Genomic DNA, 25,715 nt, shown 5'->3' with positions numbered 1-25,715 from the left:
TGTTTCTCTAACCAAGGTATTCCTAGAATAATCTGAAACTGAGGGGCCTTGATCACATCGAACACGATCTTCTCATGGTGTCCATCTTGACTTACTAGCGTCACCTCTTGAGTGGTATGCGTTACTGGCCCGGAGGCTATCTCCGTACCATCCACCGTAGTAATGACGTCCTTTACAGCCTTGGGACAAAGAGTTAGATTCATCCTCAAAACCATTTCATTATCCACATAATTGCCGATGGCACCGCTGTCGACGTAAGCTTCAATTGCATGTAATCGATCCGGATTATCAGGGCTAATGAGGACCATCGGTATCACGAAATGCGAGGTCACAGAACTGGTTTTCACGCTCGGCAAGAGGACCTCTATTCTTGTCGGGCGAGGTCGTTTCCCTGCTCAGAGTTTGTAACTTTGGTAACTGCAGCTCCTACTGCCTTCTTGGCAGGTTTCACCGGACAGTCTCGAAGAAAGTGTCCTGAGTTTCCGCAATATAGGCATAATTGCAACTGTTTCCTCCTTTCCCGCTCCCTTTGTGTTAGAGGACCTTTCAGACCCCCTATTTGCATGGGTTCCCCGGAGTCTACTCCTTTGGAAGGAGTTGGCGGTTTGGAAAATACTCGAGCATCAAACTTGGAACGATCGGCCTTCCTGTTCTGCAGCCTGTGATCTATTTGAACGACCAAGTCTATATAATCCGAACAGTCTTGTGGGGGATTCACTACTTGGGCTAAAACGTCTTTGAGCTCTCCACGTAGACCTCTATAAAACAGCGTAATCCTTTTGTCCTCAGGCCATTGAGTTTCCACTATTAGTCTATTGAAAGATGCAATATAAGCCAAAAGGTCTTGATTACCCTGTCGCAACGAAAGAAGCTCATTGTCCAAGGCCTGCCCCTGTGAATGTCTTGCGAACAGTTTTTCCATACTAAGCTGAAAGGCTTGAAAATCATGGAGAACCGAATCATCTTGATTAACTAGAGGGATCGACCAGTCTGCCGCATTGCCACTAAGGTACGAAAGTACAAAAGCTACTTTTGCTTGATCAGTTGGAAAGGCTGCTGGCCGGCATAAGAAGTGCAACCGGCACTGATTGATAAATACTGCAAACCTCTTTGGGTCACCAAATAATCGTTCGGGTGGAGCCAGAGGTACATTCCCAGGTAGGTTGATCTGCACTGGATTCATAGAGGAGGTTGAAGGAAGATTTGCCCCTGATGCGGGTAACGGGGTCTGTCCGGCTTGTGACTGTAGCACTTGTCTAGCAAGATTGTCTGTTCTCTCCTTGGAAATAATTAGTTCCCTTCTTAGAGCATTCGTTTCCTGACGAGCTGCATGCACTTCTGCCCTTAGTTCCCCAAGTAACCGGGCTAGGGGGTCAGTATCCGAGGTTTCCATAGCGCCTGGGCGAGAGTTTTGCGGTAGGCTTTGCGTTCTGTAACGCTCACCTGATTCTCGCAGAGGCGCCGGTCTTGACTGGGCGACTACCGTATCTTCAAAGGTGATGTGTAGCACCCGGTTGGCTCTTTGGGCTGGACCTCTGTGCACTGTATGCCTGACGTGTAGAGTAAGATGTCTGCAGATAGAAAATAAGGGGTTAATGAACTGGGGTTATTGGGGTGTCCCTATCTCTTTCCTCTTCTCCTCTCCTGTAGACCCCCAAAGGTTAACGCTCTCACCTTAGGTAAGTGAATGCCGAGCTCTCCATCTGCCTCGGGGCAGGGTGCTGTAACCAGTTTCTTCACTGGATAGGTAGCGCAGGCCTCTTGACTTCAGAGGACTGCTGTCCGTCGTTTACTGCACGAACGGTAAATTTCGAGTCATTCAAATGTCTGTAAAGTCTTTAGTAATGATGTCTCTTGTTTTGCAGGGTTCCGGCGATGGCGGATGACGGGCTGAAGTGAGTTGAAGATGGAGCCCGTGTGATGAATAGAAGCGCCTGGAAGCACGTAAGTAAGCGCTTGTTGCCTGCTTCACGATGCGCTCTAACTGTCTTTTTATTTTGCAGGTACGAGTTCGGAGCGGCTGCAGGGTGCCGGAATACCCACTGGATTAGATGTGGAAAGGAGTAATGGCACGTGAGTATTAAAGTTCCCCAATGTCTTAAACGCACCTTGTTTTGTCTTTCAGATGCGGGATGCAGCGCCGAAGACCTCCGGAGCGTGCGAAGAGTTGGTAAGCTTTTGTCTTTCAGATGCCGGAATGCAGTGTGAAGACCTCCGGAGCGCACAAAGAGTAGGTAAGCCTTTGCCTTTCAGATGCCGGAATGCTAACCTGTTCTTCCTTGTCTTTATAGGTGTTGCTGAAGACTGGATTCAGGATGGTAAGCCTTTGCCTTTCAGATGCCGGAATGCTAACCTGTTCTTTCTTGTCTTTATAGGTGTTGCTGAAGACTGGATTCGGGATGGTAAGCCTTTTTCCTTAGGCCCAGGACCGGATGCAGAAGACACGATGAGCGTTCTGCTGCAGAGGTTGCAGAATAACGCAAAGCAAGATTCATCCACCGGGTGTGGTTTAAATAGCCTCCTGTAGTGCTTCGGTGTCTCCTTCCACAGCCACGCCTAGGTAAGAAAAGAGTTCCTGCTTTCCAGAAGAGTTCCAGTGTTCTGAATCTAGGGAGTGGCTCCAGCCCCACCCAACAGGAAAAGTAGTTCCAAACAGAAGGGGATCAGAGGCTCAACTGGCAGGCAAGTAAGCAGCATGGTCTGCTGCAGGTAAGTCCACCCAAGCATTATGAGCCCGGCGCTTCCAGCGCTGGGACTGGGCATATTTATGAGCCTGGTGCCACTGGCGCCAGGACTGGGTCCAAAAGGTCCCAATTGGGACTGGTTGGCACTCGGAACCTGGGTTATGGATCTGCTTCCAAGGGAATTGGGAAAACCCTGACCTTTTGGAAGCAGAGATCATGACAATACGGCAGCAACTGAGCTGACCAAAATGCTTTCTCAGGGCTGTCAAAGCCCATGGCGTTACCGCCCCAGTCAGGTCCAGGCTCTGTAATTAATGAGGTCCAAATGAATTGCGAATCGATTGAGAATGTCACTGCCTAAGTAAAAGGCATAGGAGACATCTCTCATAACCCAACAATTATGTTATATGCTTTTGTCTCCAATGGACATTTTTAGCATGCACCTGCTATGCCCATTTCTCACTTATCAATCAACGTAAATGTGGGAATGGTCTGATCTTTTGGAGTTTCCTGAATAATGCTTCGCTGATGAAGCTTTTTCCTTTATTCAGGCATACTCTGGCGAGAACAGGCTCCCCCCCAATATCATTTACCTGAATGGGGAAAAAAGCAGCTTGTCTCCTTTTTTCTGGATATCAGCCAAACTTTGAGTTGTTTTTTTTATCACCTTTTATCATGAAATTTGGGTTTTCTTTAGATTTTGGATCGGTATAAAACCTCAGGGTATTTCCTTTCAGTGTAGAATGCCACTTAAGACTGGGAGGAAGGTTGATTTTCAAAAATGGAGAAGAGTTCCCATCACCAGTTTGCTCTCCAACAGAGATGACAGTGATGTATGGGACTTCATAGTTCCTAAAGTGAAATTCGATTTGGTCTGACCATTGTTCAATCATGTGGCATGTGCCATTTAAACTCACATAATTGGTGCTTTGTTTCAATTTGATTGGCCGGTTAGTCTGAGTCCAGAGGACCTTGTTCGCAAAGTCAATCAGGGGTGATAACCTCCAGAGGAGGTTATTCCCCAGTAGACAAGGTGTGTCCTCTGGAGTGACGACTATCACCGGGTGTGTCACCCTATGTTGCCCAATTTTGATCTCCAGGTCTGCAGTGACCTCGACGGAAACATCATTTCCATTGAAGTTTTGGTGTTGCCCAGGAAGAGGTGTGAAGGGGATTTGGTGACTCTCCCCCTTCCTGAATATATTTGGTCAAAGGCCTTTTTGGACAGGCGAGTGGCTTGGGATCCAGTATCCACCAGTGCTGATAATGCGCACTGACCCTGGGCCTTGACAGCGGCATCTAATCTCCCTTCCCTCTCTTCAAGGGGACAGAGAAACTGTGCATTTTATGCTAGCTTGGCAGTTAATTTTTCATTTTGAACTCTGACACTGTGTGATCTTGGACAGTTTTTGGTGTCGGAGTCCGGGAATCTGTGAAGAACATTTTGCACCCATTAAATGGGCTGGGGAATTCCCCTTTTGTCGCAGATTCTTTGCTGTCCCCCTTTTCCTGAAGACAGTTTTCTGAACCTGTTTGGGGGGAGGACCCCTCATTGCTTCCAAAGTCATCTGGGTGCCATTTTTGGGATTCAGGAATTGGTGGCTCTGGGTCGGTCCCCATTCTTACCCAGTCTAAGTTAGAGTCTTTTGGAACCCATTTTTCCTTCTCAGGGATCCCCCCATCCCTGAAAGAGAAGATTTTCTTCCCGGAATCCTCCAGGGATTCTTCTCCTTCAAACGGGATGACGCGGACCTTCTCCACTAAATGGGTTTTCCTTGGCCCTTGATTTCTCCTACTTACCCTCTGCTCCCAAAGTTCCAGCTTTTCATGGGTAGGAGATTTGAGTTCAGGTTCAGAGGTTCCTAGGGTTTTTCTCGGATGAGAAAGGAAGTTTCCTCTAGGGCTTTGCATCTCCCTTCCCCTTGGGCCTCCTCCTCTGGAACCTATTGGTTATTGGGATTTCCTCCCCGTCATTGCTCCGGGGAACCAGACCCGTGTGTTAAGCTGTTCTGGGCAGCCATGTTCATTTGAGGGCTCTGCTGACTTTTGGACTTCATAAATCCAGGAAGCCTGTTCACTCACCCAATCCAGAGTCCTACTCTCATGGAAGTTCCTAACCAGTTGGGTAATTATATATTTTGTGAGTGCGTGGAAATATGTATTGATGAATTCCCTGCTGTTTGTGCACACCCTTCTAGAGGTATGGGCAAATGCCTGCTTCAGTTCTTGCACAAACTCTCTAGGTGTCTGGTCTCTCCACACTGCCGGTTGTAGGCCGCTTTGCAGTCCTCCTGAGGGTTCCTGTGCCCAGAGAAGTGCTTTAAAATGGCCGTCGTGTAGGTCGACCACCTTTGGTGATTTTGATCCTCTAGCCCTGCAAAGAAGCCAGAGTATTCCGGAGAGAATGTCCATTTGACAAACTCCATAGAATTGTGATAATTTTTGAAGCCAAATGATGTCATCATCTGGTCATACAATTCCAGATGCTCCCATACTGAGTATTTGGCATTTTTATGATATGGTGTCATAAAGCTTCTGATGGCTTTTATTTGCTGAATTGGGTATTTACAAGACCTCTCTTCTGTTTGGCAGCCTTCTTTTTCTGCTGCACCTTAGTCCACTCGCCCTCTGACTCAGAGCTGCTACTTTTGGTGGTCCATTGCTTTGCTCTAGGCGTTCCCTGCCTCCCTGAGACTGTGAATCCCTCCCAGAATGACGGGATCTGGTCGCTTCTCGGCTGTGGTACTGTGGGCTCTCTGGGTCACTTCCCTTGGGCTCCCCCTTTCTCACAGCAGAGTACTCATCTACCTCCTCCCTTCTCCCGGGTGTGGTGGAGAACTCCTCCCACCTCCCTGAAGGTGTGAAAGTTTTCAACATACTCTTTTGAGGCCTGGACTCCAGTTCTTCTCTGTCAACAAAGCAGACCAAGTGGTCCCTTTGTAACTTATGTGTTTTTGCCAGTCTAACTCCCTAATTTTATTATTATAGGAGCCTTCCTGGTCAGAAGTATCTGCTAGGGTATTTTTAAATCTGGATAAAGATAAATATCTGTCAGTATCTAATAGGGACTGACCTTCTGGCTCAGTTATACTAGGCCTGATTGAGTCCAGCTGCCTCATGTTTCCCTGTTCTTGCAAACTATTGGGCATGCAGTTAGCAGCGCCATGCGCATATATTTTGGTGAGTTGGCTTGAGGTCCCTGGTAAAGAGGGCATCACCCCGTGATTGGAGGGTGCCTGCCCATACTCTAGCTGTTCGTGGTGCCTCAAAGCCTGTTTGTATCTAGCCGTTTTTTTCTCCAATCTCTCAGATTTGTCTTTCTCAGCCCCTATCTCTTGTTGATATATTGAGGCCTGAGCTTTCAATTCTGCTATCAGAGCTTGAGTAGCTTCTATTACTTTGTTTTGTGCCACCACTTACCCACTGAGTCCCTTGCTCTCCTCACAAAGGGACACATTGTCCTTCTGTGAGGCCTGTATTATCTGGGCATACTCAGACCTCTTCTTTTGCAGAAGACTAATCTCATCACTTTGTGAATTTTTGGTCTGTGTTGCCTGATCTAGGTCAAATTCGACTTGCCTCATACGTCCCATTAATTTTTCATTTCCTATCACTCTTTCAGTCAGTTCCTGAGAACATAACTCACTTTTCGCTATGTCCTTCCTTAACTAGTAAACTTCCTGACACAGGGCACTTTTCTCTTGATGCAATTTGCTATTCTTCTCAATGAGGTGATCTCTCTATTATTTCAGAGCGCTCAGATTCTGGTGCTCCTGATCAGATTCCACCCAGGAATTGACCTCTGTTATGACCAACTGGCTATTCTCATTTTTCAGTTGTTTAACTTGCATTTGAAATGCACAAATGTCCACTAAACAGGCTCGATTGTGCACAACCTGCTCACTCAAATTTTGTTGACTCTCTCTCAGATTTTTCACTCTTTCTTGATAGTCCAATTTTTCTGCACTGAGAGAGGACTATCGCTACAAATTCATTTGATGCTGTGCCACTAACTCATATTTCAGCTTGCTGAATAATATTTTCCAATTTAACTCAGAAGCTTGACTCTGTTGCACTTTTTTCTCTACTTGCTTCAACTTTCTCTGTGCTTGATTCAACAGCTCAGATTGATTTAGCACACAGGCTACACTCTCCTGGTATCTTTCTTCCATGATTACCATATGGAAGTGCATATATGCTGTGAGCTGAGCCATCTTAATGTGCTTATCTCTGGTGGTCACTGTCATATAAAAGTCTGTCAGGGCATGATGTAACAGGCCATTATCTTGCCATATAAACATACTTACAGAGGTAACCTCCTGCATCATTCTAGATTGCCACATTTCACTTGCCTGTTCTACCCATTCACCCTTAATAAACAATTTGGATAGAAAATCTCAACCCTCTCCTGCTTAGTTTGCATTCACAATGATCACAACTTTTATTTATACACACAGCCCTCAAACCCATGGTATAGGTTTGAATGGTGCCTGCCTTCAGAATGCAACACAGCTTTCTATCCACTAAATGTAACAATACTTTCAATGAATAGTCTGCTCTATTGCACTGTCATGAGTGAAAACACTTCATCAATCTTGGACGAGCCCCCAATTTTATCGCGGTTTATTCTACAGTCACACACAAGTCAGGGATCTCATTCCTCTACAATGAATGTGGCGCACAATAAAAACACTTTTATTTATATAATTCAGGTCTTATTTGGATAAGGCATACAACCCATCTCGCACACAACCCCAAAAGATACCCGGTGCCACAATGGACTAGGAACCAGGCTGGTGTGTATCAATAAGATATTTATTAATGTATTTAGTGAAGTCAAATTAGAACAAACAGATTACATCAGTCACCAATGTTGTGGCAACACAAGAACAAGAACAAAATGACATTAGTAAAGTATCCACACAGAGATAACACTACAATATCCAGTGTCAATAGTTTCCTTTTACATCAACCCCCCCCGCACCCAATACAAGCAAAGTACAGTTCAAAGCACACAAGAAAATGACTGCAAACAGGGATATAATATGGTCCCATCAACCCTCACCCTCCAAACATCCACTAGGCTTGACTGTTTTGAATGAAAGGCAGTGGCAGAGAGTGGGAACACAATGGAAAAATCAGATTTGGAATAGGGTGCACAGAAACAATATGGGAGACAGAAAGGCAATGGGACAAATTCTTTTTGCAGAGGACAATGGGAAAATCGGTTTGAAATGACTTAGCACAACTGCAATGGGAAAGGATAGAAAGAAATGGGGAATTTGTTTTTGTTACACCGAAATAAAGGACACACAGAACTTTGGGGAATATTAGTCAGCACACAATAGAAACATTGGTTTAGGTTGGGATGACAGATTAAATATGAGAAAGAAAATGCAACTGGAAATTTGTTTTTAGAGCACAATGGGGACACAAGGACAATTTTGTTTTTACACCCGGTTTAAACACGTGGAAGCAGGGCATGGAGTTTCATTCTTTTGGCAAAACTTTATGACTATACCAGCTCACAACATACTGGGAAAAGATTGTTAGTTTTGAATGCCAACAATACAGATCCCGAGAATTAAATGGGAGAATTAATTGACTTACTTAGAAAAATGTGCTAAGTAGCTAAACAGGCAAACAAGGGGGGGGTTTCAGTGGGGATTTAACTAACACAATGCTGAAAGAATACAGGGCACACATAATCTATGGCTTGGGTAGCTCTACTTACATGCGAGGTCTGCACAGGGCATCAGATAGTGGGCCTCATTACAACTCAGGCGTTAAGGGTTAACGCCGTCGTTAACCCTTAACGCCTGATTCTGATTTTAACGGCTGCTTCTAGCAGCCGTTAAAATCCATGGCGCTAAACCGCCTTGGTGCTAATTACGCCACCGTAATTTACGGTGGCGTAATTAGCGCCTTCCCCACTCCCATTATGCCCTATGGGGCAAAAATGGGAATGGGGAAGGGTAAAATGGGAAATGGGGATTTACCGCCCCATTCACCTTGGAATGGGGCGGTAAATCCGCCATCCACCATGGTGTAAAGTTGGCGTACTTACCGCCTGGGTCGTAATGACCCCCAGTGTCTTGGAATACAGCAGGGACAGCCAAAGGGGGTCAGTCAAACATCTCCTCCCCTTCCTCCTAGGGTCCCAATCAGTCTCTATGTCTCCTGGCTCCACTGCAAGGTTAGGCCTCTCTCTCCAGGGATATTCACGCCAGATTTAGACAGCAGGTCACCTCATGGAATTAGTGGGAAAGTCCAGCTCTGAGGCAAGCTGACTTAGTTATAGTGCAAATGGCATCACTAACTTGTCCCCCTCCTATAAGGCACAACAGGCCCCTCTTCAAACGTTCTCACACGGTCAGGGGGTAACCCAAATATATTGATATGTAAAGGAGATCATTATACCATATAACATTTTTCTGATCTTGTGTATATGTATTTGGTGTGTACCCCACAATACTGGTACCTTCAGTCCTGAAAAAATAGACCCGGTACTTGTTGTTTCTGTTATAAACAAGTTTTTTAGTTTTTAATCATTAATTCACAAGCATAAAAACACTTATAAAAGTGTTTGGTATGAGTCAAACCCAACCTCACACAGCATGGTTATAAAAAACAATACAAATTACAAATTAGACATCCATATATCCACATACAACGATAAAAAAGAATTACAAAAACAGACAATAAATGGATTTAACAATTTATCAAACCCTGAGTGTAATGACTCAGGTATAAACAACTCCCGACATGTTTCAGTTCTTGGTTGCTCAGATGCATGAACTTTCTTCAGGGGAATATTTCAATTACAAGGTTTCCACCATGCAATCCAAGGTCACAATTATGGGTTCTCACACATTTCCTAAACCAGGAAACAAACAAAGAGGGCAGTCACCACCCATATACATCAGTCAGTAAAGCTCAGAAGCAAATTCCATACATCAGTGCAGTTTGTTTAATAAATCACAAAGCACTGATAAAATTAGGACATGATTGCACTCAACCTGTCCCCAATAACAAGCTACATACCTCTTCAATTGGTACCAGTAGCGCCGGTGTAACTACACCACAATTTGGCCGTTGACTCCAACAAGTCGAGTCTTGATTATTCGATAGCTCCCTAGTAGCTGAAGGTCATCTTCTATGCTGCAAACCAGTCAAAACATACAATTCATCACAATCAGACCACAAAAAAGTTTCTCCCTTTACCAGGACAACACCAATATGTCACCAAACAGCCCTTTTTGCTGCACCTCAGGGTACCACCACCACACCGTGATAATATTCCATGGCTGACATGTGCCCAACAAACCCACTGGTTTTGCCTAGGTATTACAACGCCATAACCTGTTGAATTTAAGAAACCGTAATCTCTAGTGTACAGTGCGGTACACCCACAGTGGTAAAAACAATACATCGTACCTCCTTTTCCAATGAGTGCCGTGTCATTATATATCCTGTTCCTCTTAGAAATGGATCAAGAATCGCTGTATTAAAGTATCCAAGACTAAAGACCTGTATGGAAAACGAAGCGGGATAACCTCTGTAAAAGTAAATATCTCTGTGTCGCTGTATTCATTTATTTATAAAAGTATCAAGCGGCCCCGGTAAAGACCGCTCCTCAAATTGTACCACATAAGACTAGCTACCCCTAGGGGCATACCTGTGACACGCGTAGCGAAAAATGCTCCGGACCAGCCATGTCTGCCGTACCAATGTAAAACACGCTGTGCTAGGATTATCTGATCTCGCGTTCAACCCGGAAGTGTGTAGCGCGACATAGAAGGAGGACTACGGAAGCAGTGCCATAGGACAGGAACACAAAGAAAGGACTTATGTGCTTGGGACCTACGGCTATTGCAATTTACACAAGGTCCCAGAGTAGACGCGCTGGGAGAACTATACAGATGAAAGATGGGCTGGAATGCCATACAAGTGAAGGTGGGCCACCGCACGGGCCAACATAACGGGCCCAGTTGCCCAAATGTAAATTAAAATAACGTGTCACCTCAAACGAGTACAATCCTCACGCCAAATCCAACAATTAAATACAAGTAAAAAACACGTATGAGAGAAATTAAATAACTGTAAAGAGGCCAGATTACAGAGTATCTACCAGAATCACACTACCTCTTTTACCAAGTAAGTCAGGACATTCAAAGAGAAGCAACCACAATGACGCTGGATTGCATGTGGGACTGCAGAAAACACCCGGACATTTATCCTGCACATAAATTCAACCATGGCACTACACATTACATCAAAAATATGACCACAATGATTGTCTCATGGAAGGTATTACTCGTGTGTATGTTGCCACTCAATTTCTTCATTTAGACCCACAATGTGGCTTTGACATTTAAATATCATTTTCTGTTCAAGCAATAACAATTTCCTATCTGTTTCACACTTGTTCTTACCCACCACTTTCTTCAAAATTACCCATCTCAAATCCTCATGTGTATGCTTCATTTGCGTAAAATGTTTGACCATGGGGGCTGTAAGAATCTGATTCTTTATACAGCTACTATGTTCCACCATCCGTGTCCGACACTTTCTATTTGTTATCCCAATATATTGCAATCCACATGGGCATGTGATTAGATAAATTACATTTTCCGTGTTACAATTTGTCATGTCATCAAGGGACCACATCATAGTCGGATTCAGTAAGACCTGTTTGGTTTCTTTTGTATAAGCACACATAATGCATTGTCCACATGGGAAATGTCCTTTGACAAGTGGGAGACCCCACAGTGTAGTTTGTCTAGGAGCTGTCATCTGTTTCACCGATATATCGTTCCTAATCAACATGTTTCTGGTGTTTTGACTTTTTGTGAACGCTATTAAAGGAGGATGTATAGACTTGTCATTGTAAACATTTCTCCAGGTTTTGTTAATGATACCTTTGATTTTATAAAACAGATTCGAGAAGGTATTTACAAACACAATGCGGTTCTCTTTATTTTCCCCTTCCTCCTTTTTCTCTAGTAGAGCTTCACGATTATTATTAGATGCTCTTTTGGACGATGTTTTCACCAATTTGGCCAGATAACCTTTGTTGCATTATTTTTTGGACAATACGGCCGCACTACTACAGTAGTCCTGTTGTAAGCGGCTATTCCTTTTTAGTCTTAAAAATTGTCCGAAAGGTAAGTTTGTTTTGATGTGGTTGGCATGATGACTCGAGAAATGTGACAAAGCATTTTTGTCCGTCTTTTTGTTATATGGTTTCACTTTTAATTTCCCTTCATGATGAAAAATAGTAATGTCTAGGAAATTAATTTCCTGAGTATTTATTTCCTTGGTAAAATTTAAGAAAGGATTTTGCAAATTTAGCCATTCCACAAACAACTGAGCATCAACTTCTGAGCCTTCCCATACCATGAAATATCATCTATGTAGCTTAGCCATTTGACTAGATGTTTTTTGAAAGGATTAGTGTCAGGGTAGATGACCAGTTTTCTACATAGAGGTTGGCCAAATTTGGAGCCATGGCTGTGCCCATAGCAGTGCCCTCTATTTGTTCATAGAAACTACCTTGAAAATGAAAGAAGTTTCTAGTAAGTGCCACTTCAGCACACAACATTATAAAAGCACTACTGACTGGATGCCCATCTTCTCTGTCTCTCAGAATTTCTTCAACTACTTCAAGAGTAGCTCTTTGTGGAATAACCGTGTACAAAGATTGTTGGTAAACACAAGGAGGCCCAGATCACATTTTCATTCATAACTTTAGTTGTGTTTATCCCACAAAAATCTTTGTTTCATGGTTAGAATGGTTGGACTGTCAGCTTTCATAGAATTACTATTGTGCGATCTTCACTCTTCAATTTACACGATAAAATACAATTCTCCCATTGTAGTCAATGTGCAATCTCAATCCTCATCTGGCTAGGCCCCCACCCAGTTGGAGCACATGGCGTCAACGGCCAAATTGTGGTGTAGTTACACTGGCGCTACTGGTACATATTGAAGAGGTATGTAGCTTGTTATTGGGGACATGTTGAGTGCAATCATGTCCTAATTTTATCAGTGCTTTGTGATTTATTAAACAAACTGCACTGATGTATGGAATTTGCTTTTGAGCTTATCTGACTGATGTATATCTGTGTTTAGATTATCCTGCCCCTTCAAGATCTAAAGCTAATGCATTTTATGGGGTTTGGGACCCAGAGGTCACCAGGTTGGAGAACAGGTCCAAACTTATCTACTACATTTCCCATCTAAAGTATATTATTTCTGCTATTTAGGCATGTATTTTAAAGAAATGGTTCTTGATTGATGATGACACCCCAGGCCTGTCTTCAGGACAGCAAAGGGGAGGTCCCGCAGCTTGTTTCATGTTAGGAGAAATCACAGTCCCTGTAACCTGCAGAACATAGGCTTTACATACGCACCTCATTGCAATTTTAAATGACATCTATCTATGGCACACAGTTTCAACTATGTGTGCATATTGTTTCTGAAGGGTACATGTACATGAGAACACCATGCTCAAGCTTGCAAGTCTGGTGTGCATTTTTCTGGGCATGTTTTTTAGTTTAGAGGGAAATACGAAATTACATACATTTGTTTATTTTACATAAAATAAATGCTTCGTTTCACTGCATCTGCTTGAACACACAATTCTGACATCCCATTGAGGGTTCAGTAGACTGCTGTTTCATGGAAAGATCAGAACAGCTCTTCATGGATTTGACAAACATTTGATTTCTATGTGTCCTTTGCTTTGATATGATATGATATGGCATTTACAATGCGCCTATAAACAAGTGTTTCAAGGCGTGACGAGGCAAGGGAGGGGGGACAGAGGAAAGACAGACAGCGATCCTACTAGGCCATGTGCCATTCAGATTGTGCAAGTGTATGGGAAGGGGGAGGGGACAGTCCATTACATGGGAAAAATAGAATAAATAACAGTAAGTAAAAGTAAGCGCAGCAGGTGGCAAATGCAGGTGTAAGTGCAGGCATCAGGCATCAAGTGCTGGTAGTCGGACTGTAGGGGTACAGAAAATAGTCCCCAAGTGCGGGGGTTGCCAGGAAGGCAGTTCAGGTGTGTGACTAGTGGGAGAGGGGACCTGGACACCGAGTTCAGAGGGTGGCCAGGTAACCAGTGCAGTTTCAGCCAGGAAGTCAGCAGGGGAGAGGAGGAGAAAAAGCAGAAGGTTTTGAGGTGCTTCCGGAACCGGAGATGATTCTCAAGTTTCAGGGAGGCAGGAAGGCTGTTCCAGAGGGAGGCCCCAGCTGAGTAAAGAGATCTCCCACCAACTCATTGCTTAGAGAAGCGACTGACCCGTGATGGAGTTGGAAGCAGATGAGCGAAGAGCTCGAGAAGGAAGAAATTTAGGAAGAGAGAGTTGAAGGTATTGAGGCCCCAAGCCCCATAAGGCCTTGTGGACAATGCAGAGGGTTTTGTACTTAATCCTCGCAGCCACTGAGAGCCAGTGCAGAGATTTCAGTCCTGGAGAGATACGATCCCTGGGCTTGAGGCCAAGGACAAGTCTCGCAGTCCTGTTCTGGATGAGTTGCAGAGGGCAGAGAGTAGAAGCAGGCAGATTTAGAAAGGGGCTGTTGCAATAGTCCAGCCTAGAGAAAGCCAGAGCTCTGGAGACAGTGAGCTTCGGGGGGAAGGAGAGGAAAGGAAGAATACCTCTGAGGAGGTGCAACTGGTAGTGTGACTTCTTAGAGACATCAGAGATGTAAGGAGAGAAGGAGAGTGTGGAATCGAAGATGACTCCAAGGTTTTTTGCCTAAAAGGTGGGAGCAGGAAAAAGGGCCAAGAGAGGCCGACCAGAGAGTGACAGGAAAGGAAGGAGGCGGTGTGCCAATGAGGAGAGTCTTGGTCCTAGTGGCATTAAGGCAGAGATCATTGGTGGCGCTCCCCTCCTGGATGGTGGACAGACAGTCAGAGATGAGAGAGGGAGAAGAGGTGGCTGAGGATAGCCTGAAAATGAGCTGTCATCCGCATAGCACTGGAAGTTGGGGCAGAGCGCGGCAATGTGGTGAGCAAGAAGTGCCAGGTATTGGTTGAACAGCCAGGGAGAGAGGGTAGACCCCCGGGGAACACTACAGGTAAAGATAGAGATAGAGGAGAGGAAGGACCCAAGTTGAACCTGGAAGGGTCCATCAGAGAGGAAAGATTTAGCCATGCTAGGGCCTGACCGGTGATCCCCAGGTTTCTTCGTGAAAGGCAGTTTGCATGTCTCCATATTTTGCAAATTAGCACATTTCCTTTCGTTTTGATTTGAATGTACAAGGCCTCCTTATGCCTGACCTCATTTCTGTGCAGGCCTTGCATTTTGGGGCATGCACACCAATGACTCTGTCCTCTTGATTTCTGGCATCCAGGGTCTATTTCACCCCACACAGCCTGATGGGTCTCCATGTGCAAGTGAATCTGTGCATGCGCAGTGTGAGGCTGTTTCTTGCACATGGGCATGTGGAGTCATAGAAAATAGCCAAAAAGGATCAGGACTCACTTAATACTGAAAAGTGAATTGTGGGTGGGGGACATGTCAGCATAGGGGACCCATCCAAGGAAGCAAAGAGAAACTGAACATTAAACCTTGAAATTGTGGTTAGAACCTTTTATAACACATATCAGTGTGTCTGTAGCTCATTCCGGGCACATGAGGCTGCTCCTAAGCAAATAAGAATGTTCCTGGGGTTTGATGGGTGTACATGGGCAGTCGGGGCAAAGCCTTGGCAAATGTGGCTGTTGCTGGCATATGATTTGGTGCAGTGATCTTGTGAGAATTAATCTGAAATTTGAAACTGTCCCTGTCATCTTAGATGCCCTACCTCCAACACGAACTGCAGTCCCCACAGGCTTACCACCACTGGATCCCTCTCCAGCCTTAGCTTGCTAGCCAGTCATCAGTCCCCTTATCATGTTAGGCTGACACACATATATATTCATGCCACATGTCCTGTGATGGGAATGGCTCACATATCTATATGTTCCTTTCTTGTCTGTCTCTTTTGGACGAAACTTGGTGAAGCATACTTATTTTTCCAAAGTTTTCTTATGTATGTGGACTTCCTGATGCAAAGAAGTTTGCTTTGATGTTTCCTCTTGAGCATTCATCCAGTTAAGTTTTTGTTCGACCCTTAAATAACACCGTCAGGCAGATCCATATTGGTTGAATACTCCTGTCACTCCATTTCTAACGCTGCACATGGTCTCTACTGCCCATACCTGAAAAGAAAAAAAACATGTGCATTATAATAACAATTATATTTGTCAAGTTTATAGCGCTTCATGCAAGATTCCGCCACCTTCTAAAGGCTGTTAAAAGTGATGTCACTATTATTACCCATTCATGGCACTTACATTGGAAGGTTGAATGGTTGAGTTAGCCAAACCTGGAAATCAAACTCATCATACATGTCATACATGTCATCACCCTGTCCTCAAGGTGACAATGTTGTTCTTAACATATCCACTTGGCACATGGCAAACTTATCTCTCTGCCTCCTTTGTTCTCTCTTGCTCTTTCTCTGTCTGGCCCCCAAAGGTTCTCAGCTGAAGTGACGAGCGATCAAGGACCTTAACTGCAGAGCAACTAGGGTGAAAAAGCAGCTGCACAATACATAATGAAACCAATCGTCCCCCTGATCACAGAGTAGATAAAGAGCAACATGGTCTTGCTTTTGCAACCAATCCAGCCAGGATTTGGCTTAGTGTTTAATCCCCCATACTGTTGTGTGGCAAATAATGGTTCAATATCCAGGGAACGTACCTGATTTATTTTATGTTGATTGGGAAAATTGATGGTAATGGTGTCAGTAAACATGTACTGCCTCTTTTTCTGATATGTTGGATTGTCCTGGAATTGGCAGGTCGTTTTGGGAATCTGAATGTACTTAACAGGTCTGCCAGGTTTTAAAGTCCTCTCGCCCAGTCCTCCAGGTTTGCCACCAGCATGAGGTGTTCATGCATGCAGTAAACCAATGGATTTCAATGGAATCTGTTTGTTTTCATTCCAATGCAGCAAGATTCTACTGGGATCCATTGGAAGTGCCTCTCAAAAGTGTTTCCTTTAGACATTTATACTTTTTGTGAAAAGACGTGGAAATAAATTGGGCCTCATTACAAGTTTGGCGATGCAGTAAAAAAAGTGGCAGTAATTCCAATTGTTTGTGGTGAAGGATTTACTGCTGTTTTTACCAAACCACCAAATTCTGAGTATGAGCATTATGCTAGAGGTAAATCCTCCACTTAAAAGTCCCAAATTGATGTAATACTGTGCCAGAATTACCACTTGCGGTAATCTTGCTAAAATCCCCGTGGAGTTCAAAGGATTTAAATGGGGATTTACACCGCCCTTCCACTACTCGTAATCCCTTGGTAAGTGCATAGGACTGAATGGTGGTAATAGTAAATGATTTTGAAGGTATTTCAGGGGATTTACCGCTGAAGTACCGAAAAACTCATACTGAAGCCCTTTGTTTAAAACCTGTAACCAGCAGGCTTTACATGTTTTTTCCAATATATATATATATATATATATATATATATATATAATTGCAGAGAGAGCACCTAATTGCATGAAATGGATCCAGTCCTCTCAGTATTGACTTTAACCCCTAGCACTTTTCACTCTTATCACATTCACCGATGTTGAAAGCTGCTATCCAATATCCCTTCATAACTCTGCTTTTTCCAATAGCACTTTCAATTGGGTCTAGATCTTTGGAGTGCACTATTTGCAGAAAAATACCTTTAAAGAAAATCTGAGCCTGCATGGGCACAACTGGCCAATGGCATATCTGTTATATCACATTCTTCCACACACCCCCAAGTAGTAAGATTTGAGGCTGGTAGAGCTGACCTCACCTGGGTTAGTCTCCCCTTTTCATGATCTTTTACAAAAAATTATCTGTTTCGTTAGAGCGGAGAAGGATGCATTCAGCATGTGAATCGACTGCCACAGTAAAGATTGAACTGGCCCCTGCACCCTTCATTAAGTTATTATATGGAGTCGGTTCTGAAAACTATCCTTTAATGCAATTGTGTGTGTGCTGTCATATACTGCAGTCCTAGATCCCACTTCTCAATAAAGAAACATGGGTGTGGAAGCGCTGAGAACCTCCTTCAATTTGAAATTGCAAAGTGAAACTGACATTGCAATTTGAAAAAGAATGCAAAGAAAGAATGGTTGTGCATTCAGATGGGTGAACTGCTCATCATTCAGGAAGACACTATTCCCCACTTGCAAAAACCTCGTGTGTTAAATCTGATCTGAAGAAAACATATTAATCAAGCTTCTGCATTAAAGGACTTCCAAGCAATGTACACACAAAGAATTATGGTAGTGTCAGAGCACTTAACATGATATGAGCTTGTTAGTTTCTCGTCCAAGTCCCTGTCACATCCACACTATACCAAAGAAGCTGTGAAAAGGTCAATCTTGTGGGCACTTGCAAATAAAGACTGCAATTAAATACCCTGACTTCAGAAAAAAGTAATCATTGAAAAGGTGACAAAAGCATTCTGTCAGTAACCAGTAAAGTAAACAGTGTTCTCTGCGCAGAAAAATCAAGATAGTGGTACTCTCCTGGGTAAATCCAGCAACATACCAATACAGTGGTGTGTACTGACAGCAAGAGGGACAGCAAGGAATACTAATTAGCAGTTGCCTCCCAGTGCAATGTGTACTGCCGCAGGCCGGCCAGCACTCACGGTGCCTCTGGCCATGTTCATTCTTTGTGTTGTTGCTCATTAGGGGCCAGTGGCTGCAGCTGCTTCCATTCCATGAGCACAGGATTTGCAACGATCGCTTCTGAGCTGCTTTGTGTTAGGCAAATCATATGCAGTACCCTTTGGGAACACCACATACAATTAAGACTACAAGTGTAAGTACAATTTCACCTTTGATACAAGCCTGTACTACCCAGTAAAGTGGTAAAGATGGCTGAGCAGCCAGACTTATCTCAAGAGTAAAGTGAGCAGTATCAGAAGTTTCACAAAGGACAACAATTACTATGATTCAAGCAAACACTGATTCAAGGTTTGTGAATAAAAGAATATACATTTATTTACACCATCAGTTATAAAACACTCCACTATTATAAAGCAGCAGAAAATCACAATCTTAATACACTACAATGACCCCCAATCAATTCTGGGCAAGTTAAGCTAAAAAATGAAGTGTGATCAAAATGGCACTCGAGCAATTTAAAAGGGAGGAAAAGACAAGGTTATTCACAATCGACAACACCAACAAGTGATAGGCAGGGTAATCTAGAAAAGGCTTACTACAACTAGGATTCAAATCAATAGGCCTGGGCCAATGTTAATGGTTCTGAGTCTTTGCAGAGGATCACACAGTTCTGAGTAGTTTGCGTTTAAGTCTTTGCTAAGAGTTCAAAACAAAGTTGTTCGGAGGAAAGGTTATTCAAAGGAGAAGGGAAGGACAAGCCTTCAGAGAGGTGAAAGATTTCAAACACTTTCACATGGTCGGTGGGAACGAACGACCGGATTTGCAGAGTACCTTAAATGAAGAAGAATGCTGTAGCTCAGGTGGTTGTTCCTGGCAGTTCCTGCAGGCTTACGGTTCTTGAAGTGACTGTCATGGTGACAAGAAGGAGGAATACTGGAGGGTCCTGCACTGCCCAGGGATGAAGCCCACAGCAGAGCAAAGCGTCTAATAAAAGGTCCGCTCCTTAAAAGCACAAATGGACTCTCTGTCACTGGCTACCTGGTTTCCCGTAGCACAGCAAATTTGACCAGGCTGAAGAGGAGGTCCAAGGGCTTTGTGAGCTGGTTGGTCCCACCAGGCTCAAGGGGAGAAGACTCCTTGCAGATCTCCTCTGTTGTTGAAGTTTCAGGCAATTCGGACCTGCAGCAGGGCTTCACCGGGATGTCCAGCATTTGCAGCAGTCGTCTTCCTTTGGCTTCTCGTTGGCTCTCTCGATCCAGTGGCGACTCTGCCATCCAAGTCCCAGAGACCTGCTTTTAAGCTGTTTTCCCCATTCACACAGCCTGGCTGTCAATCACACAGCAGGGTGGCTGTCCTGGCACGACAGTCACCTAGCCAATCAAACTGGAGTGTGACTTGGGTCTCCAAGGAGACTCTGCTCAGGGGGCCTCAAACCCCTCCCTCACATTCTGTCCATCCAGACACTCAGGAGCCTAAGGAGGGCTTCTGTGTATAAACCCACCAAAGGACGGCGAACAAAGGAACCAAACTTGGTTTGGCGCGCAGAGTAAAACATGAGAAAGACATTTACAAAAAGAAATGGTGAATAAACCCAGCGGGAACCAAATAAAAATAAAAGGGGTCCATCGGGTTTAGAGCTTGCGGCTACCACCATAGCCTCTAATGTTACCAAATCTTAGAGAAAGGGGAACGAAATAATGTTCCATGAGAATCAGACAAAAAGGGATAACTATTAACCCTTCCAGTACTCTATTGGAAAATAGGTTGTACTGGGTCTGTAAATTTAAAAAGATTAGTAAAGTCAATGGCAACTTTACATGTTCTGGAAGACAGTAGTCAGTCCCAGAAAATTGAGTTTAGAGTGGGAAGTCTAAAAAGACAACCCTGTGTCACTGCACTAAATGTGCTGTTTGACACATAGTAAAACGATGATGCCTATGGAGTGGGTGAGACTCGGTAGTCCCTGAGCACAAAAAATGTACAACGCATAGCAAAAACACATGTAAGAGTGGGAAAAAAGGCTCACACTCTTACCAGGTGAAATAATTAAACCCTAGAAATCCAGCAAAGCTGCTGAGGGACTCAATAGGTAAGGGAAATTAGCCATTCTGGAGAATTCTCCCTAACACTTTGGATCATCTTCTTTGTGAATGTGTCTTGATTCAGAATCCAACTGTTGAGTCTTCCTCTTGGCATTTGAGTAAGAGCACTGTGTGATGATACCGGCTGCTCTTCGTCTACCGGTGGTTGCGGCCATGGTGCTCAGCCGGTTGGATTATTGTAATTCCTTATACATGGCTCAGCCCAAGGGTTTGATCCAACGGCTGCAGCGTCTTCAAAATCTGGCTGCCCGGGTAGCAACAGGGTCACCTTATGGGGCTCACATCACCCCTGTACTGTGCGCATTACACTGGCTCCCGGTGGCACAGAGTATCAAGTTCAAGTCATTGTGCATAGTCCATCGGGCCTTAAATGGACTTGGGGCTGAATATCTTCAGGCCAAATTTCCCCTGTATCTTCCAACCCGACATCTGCATTCCGCTGTGGGCGGTCTGCTATGTGTGCCCACCTTTCGACATTTTCATATCGGTGTGCGGGCTTTTTCTGCTGTTGCTTCCCAAACCTGGAATGATCTGCCACTGACAATAAAAATCTTGCCAAATCATTTGGCTTTCAGAAGGGCTTTAAAGACTTTTCTGTTCTAGTTCACAGTATCTGGTCTGTTGGTTTTACTCCTCTATGAGCACCATGTTCGTTGTACATGGGCCCTGGACCAGCTGCATAGGGGAAGCTTCTTTCTCGCCGCAGTTACAGTTGCTCCCATTATCCGTGTTCGGTTATCTGATGGGTCGGACCATGGATGGCTGCTGGCTGCTAATTCGTTCCTGTTACTATTAAAGGGGTTGTCATTTTAGCAGGTGATGTAAAGCATGTTGCTATGAAATTCACGGCAAATACATATTGGTAGCTGTAAAAGGCAGAGAAGGCATGTACATACCTTGCGGGATGTACTAAGAGAGTGGCCCCTGATGCACTGCACATTTAATGGCTGAACAATGAGATGTTCTTGTGGTATGTCTGTTTTGCTTTTGGCCCAAGTCCATTATTCACATATCTGAAGTAGACACCCGCCCCTCTTAGTTTCCTTGCCACAGGGATTGCAAGAAGGGAAGTTCCCTTGACCTTTTTTCGACAAGGAACCATTACTTTCCTGAAACATCGAGAATAGAAAGCGTAAAACCAGGAAATCAGGGGGAAGAATCCTGTTTTGGGTGTTGGCCCTCCTGTGTCAATATTCAAAGAGGGAGAAGCACCAGCCGCTGTGGTACTGTTCTTGGCTCCAAGAACAAAGCAGAGTCAGTGAAATCAACACAGTTGGTGAGTTGGGGAGACTGGTCTTTGTTGAAGCCAAGGTTGCAAGCAGAAACAGTGTTTGGAGAGTGCAGGAACAAACATTGTTAAAACGCGTGTAATAAAGGACGCAAGAAAAGTTGAACTGCTTATGAGTGATTGAACTTTTAAAGCAAGATACAATACCTTTGACAGTGTGGTCCAAAACTGCGTGGGTGCTCAGTCGAAAGTCTCTGTAAGGTATCCAGCTGAGAATTGGCAAAGTGAGAGAGAGATCATATCAAGAAGAGATCGAATAATTGTGAATCAAAGTAGTCCTGCGACGGGTTGAGCAAAATCCCATGCAGAATTGAAAGCCTACAATTTTTGAAGTAAAGACAGCTTAGAAAAGTAGATGAAGTTGGTCCGAGCCCAGCAGAGGGAGATCAATTGAAAGCTTTGTGTTAAAGTGGGTCTGAGCCTGGCAGAGGGGGACCCAGGGTGAACTGAAAATCACCCAATAAGTTGTAAATGTGAAATTCAAAGAGGAAAGGTACTTTAATGTTTGTCGTGTTACATCAGGCCCTCTGAAGGTCCTGATGTTGAGGTTTTGAACTGCATCCTCATGCCAGAGAAGCCAAAGAGTGTGCTAAGCTCCAGTGTGCCGCCTTGTCCCAGGCTGAAAACATGGGGAAGGGAAGCCAACGGCTTAAATATCCTGACATATCATTTCTTGAACACTTTTCTTTTGCATAACATTGTATCCCACACTATTTGTATTTCGAAGTAGAGATTGGCAATAGGTTTATTAGTATAGACCCTTTAATTTTGACAGACTTGACAAGGACTGTGTTATTATTTGACGGTCGTAGCTTACTCCCATCTTTAGATTTAGGATTAGATAGGCGTTTTTTAAATCCAATTGAAGTTCAATAAACACCCTTGAACTGTGATCACTTGTGTCTGTCTTACTGTTTGATACCATGCCTTCCTTACACAGGAAACATAGCCATGTACATGCACTATAGGTGAGACATGTATGCCAAAATTTGGACAAAAGAGAAGCACCCATGCATGGCATGTATGTCCATATTACCAAGTAGTGTCCCACCGCACACACTACAACATGCCACCTTGGCAGGCCAACAGACAGTGAGCCCATGCATGAACCGGGCACACCCTCAGCAGGCACTACCACCACTTAGAAGTGGCAGCACCCATTGCACCAATACCACCAATGCCAATCAAGCAAAGTGTGAGCCCCTGGAACACACACAATGTCATATGAGTGTCCCGTAAACCCACAAACAAGTCTGCAAGATAAGTGACAGCACGTCATTCTATTTCCAACAGGAACACAGTCTATGGACAGTGATGATGCAGGACCCTTCAATGCAGGCACATCAGCTGCCACCACCCCTGCACAGGCCAGACCCCTTGCCAGTGAGTGCAAGCAGCAGACCAGGGCTAAAAGGCCACCACCAATACCTCCTCCACCTCCACCCAAAACCACAGTGGAAACACCAGTCACTATTGAGGATGACAACATTCCTACAGTCACTGCAGACCCCACTGCCATGCCACAGCCACCACCTGTCATGGCACACACCGATGCTATCCTAGCAGTGGTGCACAATCATCAGAATTCCAGCACTTCCACATCTCCATTCCGTGCAGTACAGCCACTGGTACATTGTAGCAGGGCCCATGTTAGTACCACCAATGAGGAAGAGGGGTAGGAGGAAGTGCATGACATGGCCGATGCATCTCCATTCTTCAGCCCAGAGCCACCACAAAGCCCACACAGCACACCACCTCTGCCTATGACCAACATGTCAGCATTGCAGCCTAGGCTGGATGCCATTGAGCGCCACAGGGCATCGACAGGGCACTTGCAAACCAGCAGCTGCATGAAATACAGGTCATGCATGCCTGCCTGCCGGGGTGTACCCACAGGTAAGGGAAGGGAAGTTCCCTTGACCTTTTTTCGACAAGGAACCATTACTTTCCTGAAACATCGAGAATAGAAAGCCCACAGGATTGCCCAGTCACTCAGGCATGCCACTGCCACCATGGTCTCACTGGGACAGAGAGTACGGGAACATACAGTCATCCTCAGCCTCTGCCGAGTCACTAAACCAGGCCATCCAGCTCAACATGTAGCTCATTCAGGGGTCAGAGCCCTCCACCTCTGTGACCCCCATAGACGGTTCCCTACCCGGCAAACCAAGGTGCTGCTCAACTACTCAGGGGGTGTGTTTAGTCTGTCATGGTTCGTCTTTCACACAGCTCATAGCCAACATGTGTTGCTTTCATGGTCTGTGATTGTCAGGACAGCATGCCATGGTGGGTGGTTAGGGCCTGTGCATTGCTCCCATGCATGATTCCTGATGGGAGTCTGAGTAACAGGTGCAGGTTGTCTGTGTGGATGGTGTGGATTCCATGATGGATTCATTTGCATGGTGACCTGAGCACATGCCATGTCAACTGCCAGTGTCATGTCCCCTAGTTGCAGTTTAACAGAATGTCATTCCATGTATGGCTGTAGTCTTCACACCTTTAAATTACGGACATCCCAGGAGCTCAATTGGTGTTTGTGGGCCATGCACCTAGTCACTTGCCACCCCCCTCCCCTCAGGTCGCACAAAGGGTGTCTGGGGGTGGCCAGGCTATTCAGAATTGTAGAGAGTCGTTGGGGCAACTACTATCCTTTTGTAAAATTGTACTGTGTGGGTTTACTATGAAAGGAGGGTAACCTTGGTCATTAGCGACTTTGCCAACTGTCGTCTTTGCCCTTTTTCCCTGAATCTTGGGGCCCCCCTGGACATACTTTGGACACCCCTGGGTTGCCCAGCCCCCCGTTGGCAGCCCATTGATGTTGTGTAATGTGTGATGTTCCATTGTAGTGCTTGTAGTGCAGTGATTGGAGCTGACCTGCTGGTGTAACATGCCTTGGTCATTTACTGCTGCATCGTGAGACACGTACTACTCCTGTGGGTTGCAGTCTGTCATGTGTGGGCTATATGGGTGTGTCCTGTCTGTATAGGGCATTGTCAGGGCATGCAATCTCCATGTGTGTTACCCCCCTCACATTGCATGTCACTTGTAATGCAAAGTTAGTATGATAGAACATGTACTCACCCAATATCCAGGTCATTCGGCCTCTGTGTCCCGCCATATCTGCCACCAGCGTGCTGTTCCACAGGACCATGGCATCATGGGTTGAACCTGGGAATCGGGCACAGCAGTGCATGAAGGTGAGGTCTACATCACAGGTGACCTGGACATTGAGTGAGTGTATCTGCATTCGATTCCGGTAGACTTCCTCTGATGGCGGAGTGCCACCAACTCTACATGGGTACAGTCCAGGGCTTCTAGCACATTGGGCATGCTTGCCATGGCACAAAACCTTGCCTTCGTGGCATTCACCTGTGCTGGGCTGGTGGGTAGTGTGATATGCATGACACATGGTGCAGGAGTGCTTCCAGCACCTGACTAGACACTTTTGAGACTGTGGGCTGGGAGGTGCCATCCAGTGTGCCCACAGTGTTTTGGAACGTGCCCACCTCAAAGATGTGCAAAACTGACACAAGCTTCACCAGTGGTGGTATGGTTGTCCTAATATTGATCCTTTCAATTTGCTCCTGGATCAGGGTCAGCAGCTTAGCGATGGTCTCCCTGTTCAGCCGGTACATGGTGAGTATCTGGCTGTCTGTGAGAGTCCATGGTGAGGTCTTGACCCGGGGTATGGGTGCTCGCCTTGCAGGGTGTCTCCTCCTCACTATCCTCCTCCTCATCATCTCCTCTGCTAAATGTTCCCTGTGTTGGTCCTCTAGCACCTGCAGCTCAATGTTCAGCTGGAGCAGCTGCATGCCTATGCGCCCACACATCAGCTGCAGCATGGTGGTGTTGGGATTTGTGTTTGAGGAATTTGTGGCCCTTTTGTACCCTGCATGGGTGCATTGGGTGCCCCTGGGTGCATTGGGTGCACCTGTGGCTTACTTTGAATCATCTGTAT

The 25,715-nt window shown here is 45.0% G+C and overlaps 1 protein-coding gene across 3 annotated transcripts in view; it reads left to right on the top strand.

The window, feature by feature from the left end:
* The window catches only part of LOC138576543 (hepatic lectin-like), a 338,738-nt gene that overhangs the window by 114,825 nt on the left and 198,198 nt on the right, over positions 1–25,715 (top strand). The window lies entirely within an intron of this gene.

Source organism: Ambystoma mexicanum, chromosome 1p, assembly GCF_040938575.1.
Source record: "Ambystoma mexicanum isolate Mex_15411 chromosome 1p, UKY_AmexF1_1, whole genome shotgun sequence".
In the NCBI taxonomy this organism is placed as follows: domain Eukaryota; kingdom Metazoa; phylum Chordata; class Amphibia; order Caudata; family Ambystomatidae; genus Ambystoma; species Ambystoma mexicanum.
Note: the sequence above shows the minus strand (reverse complement) of the source record. Positions and strands in the feature narration are given on the sequence as shown.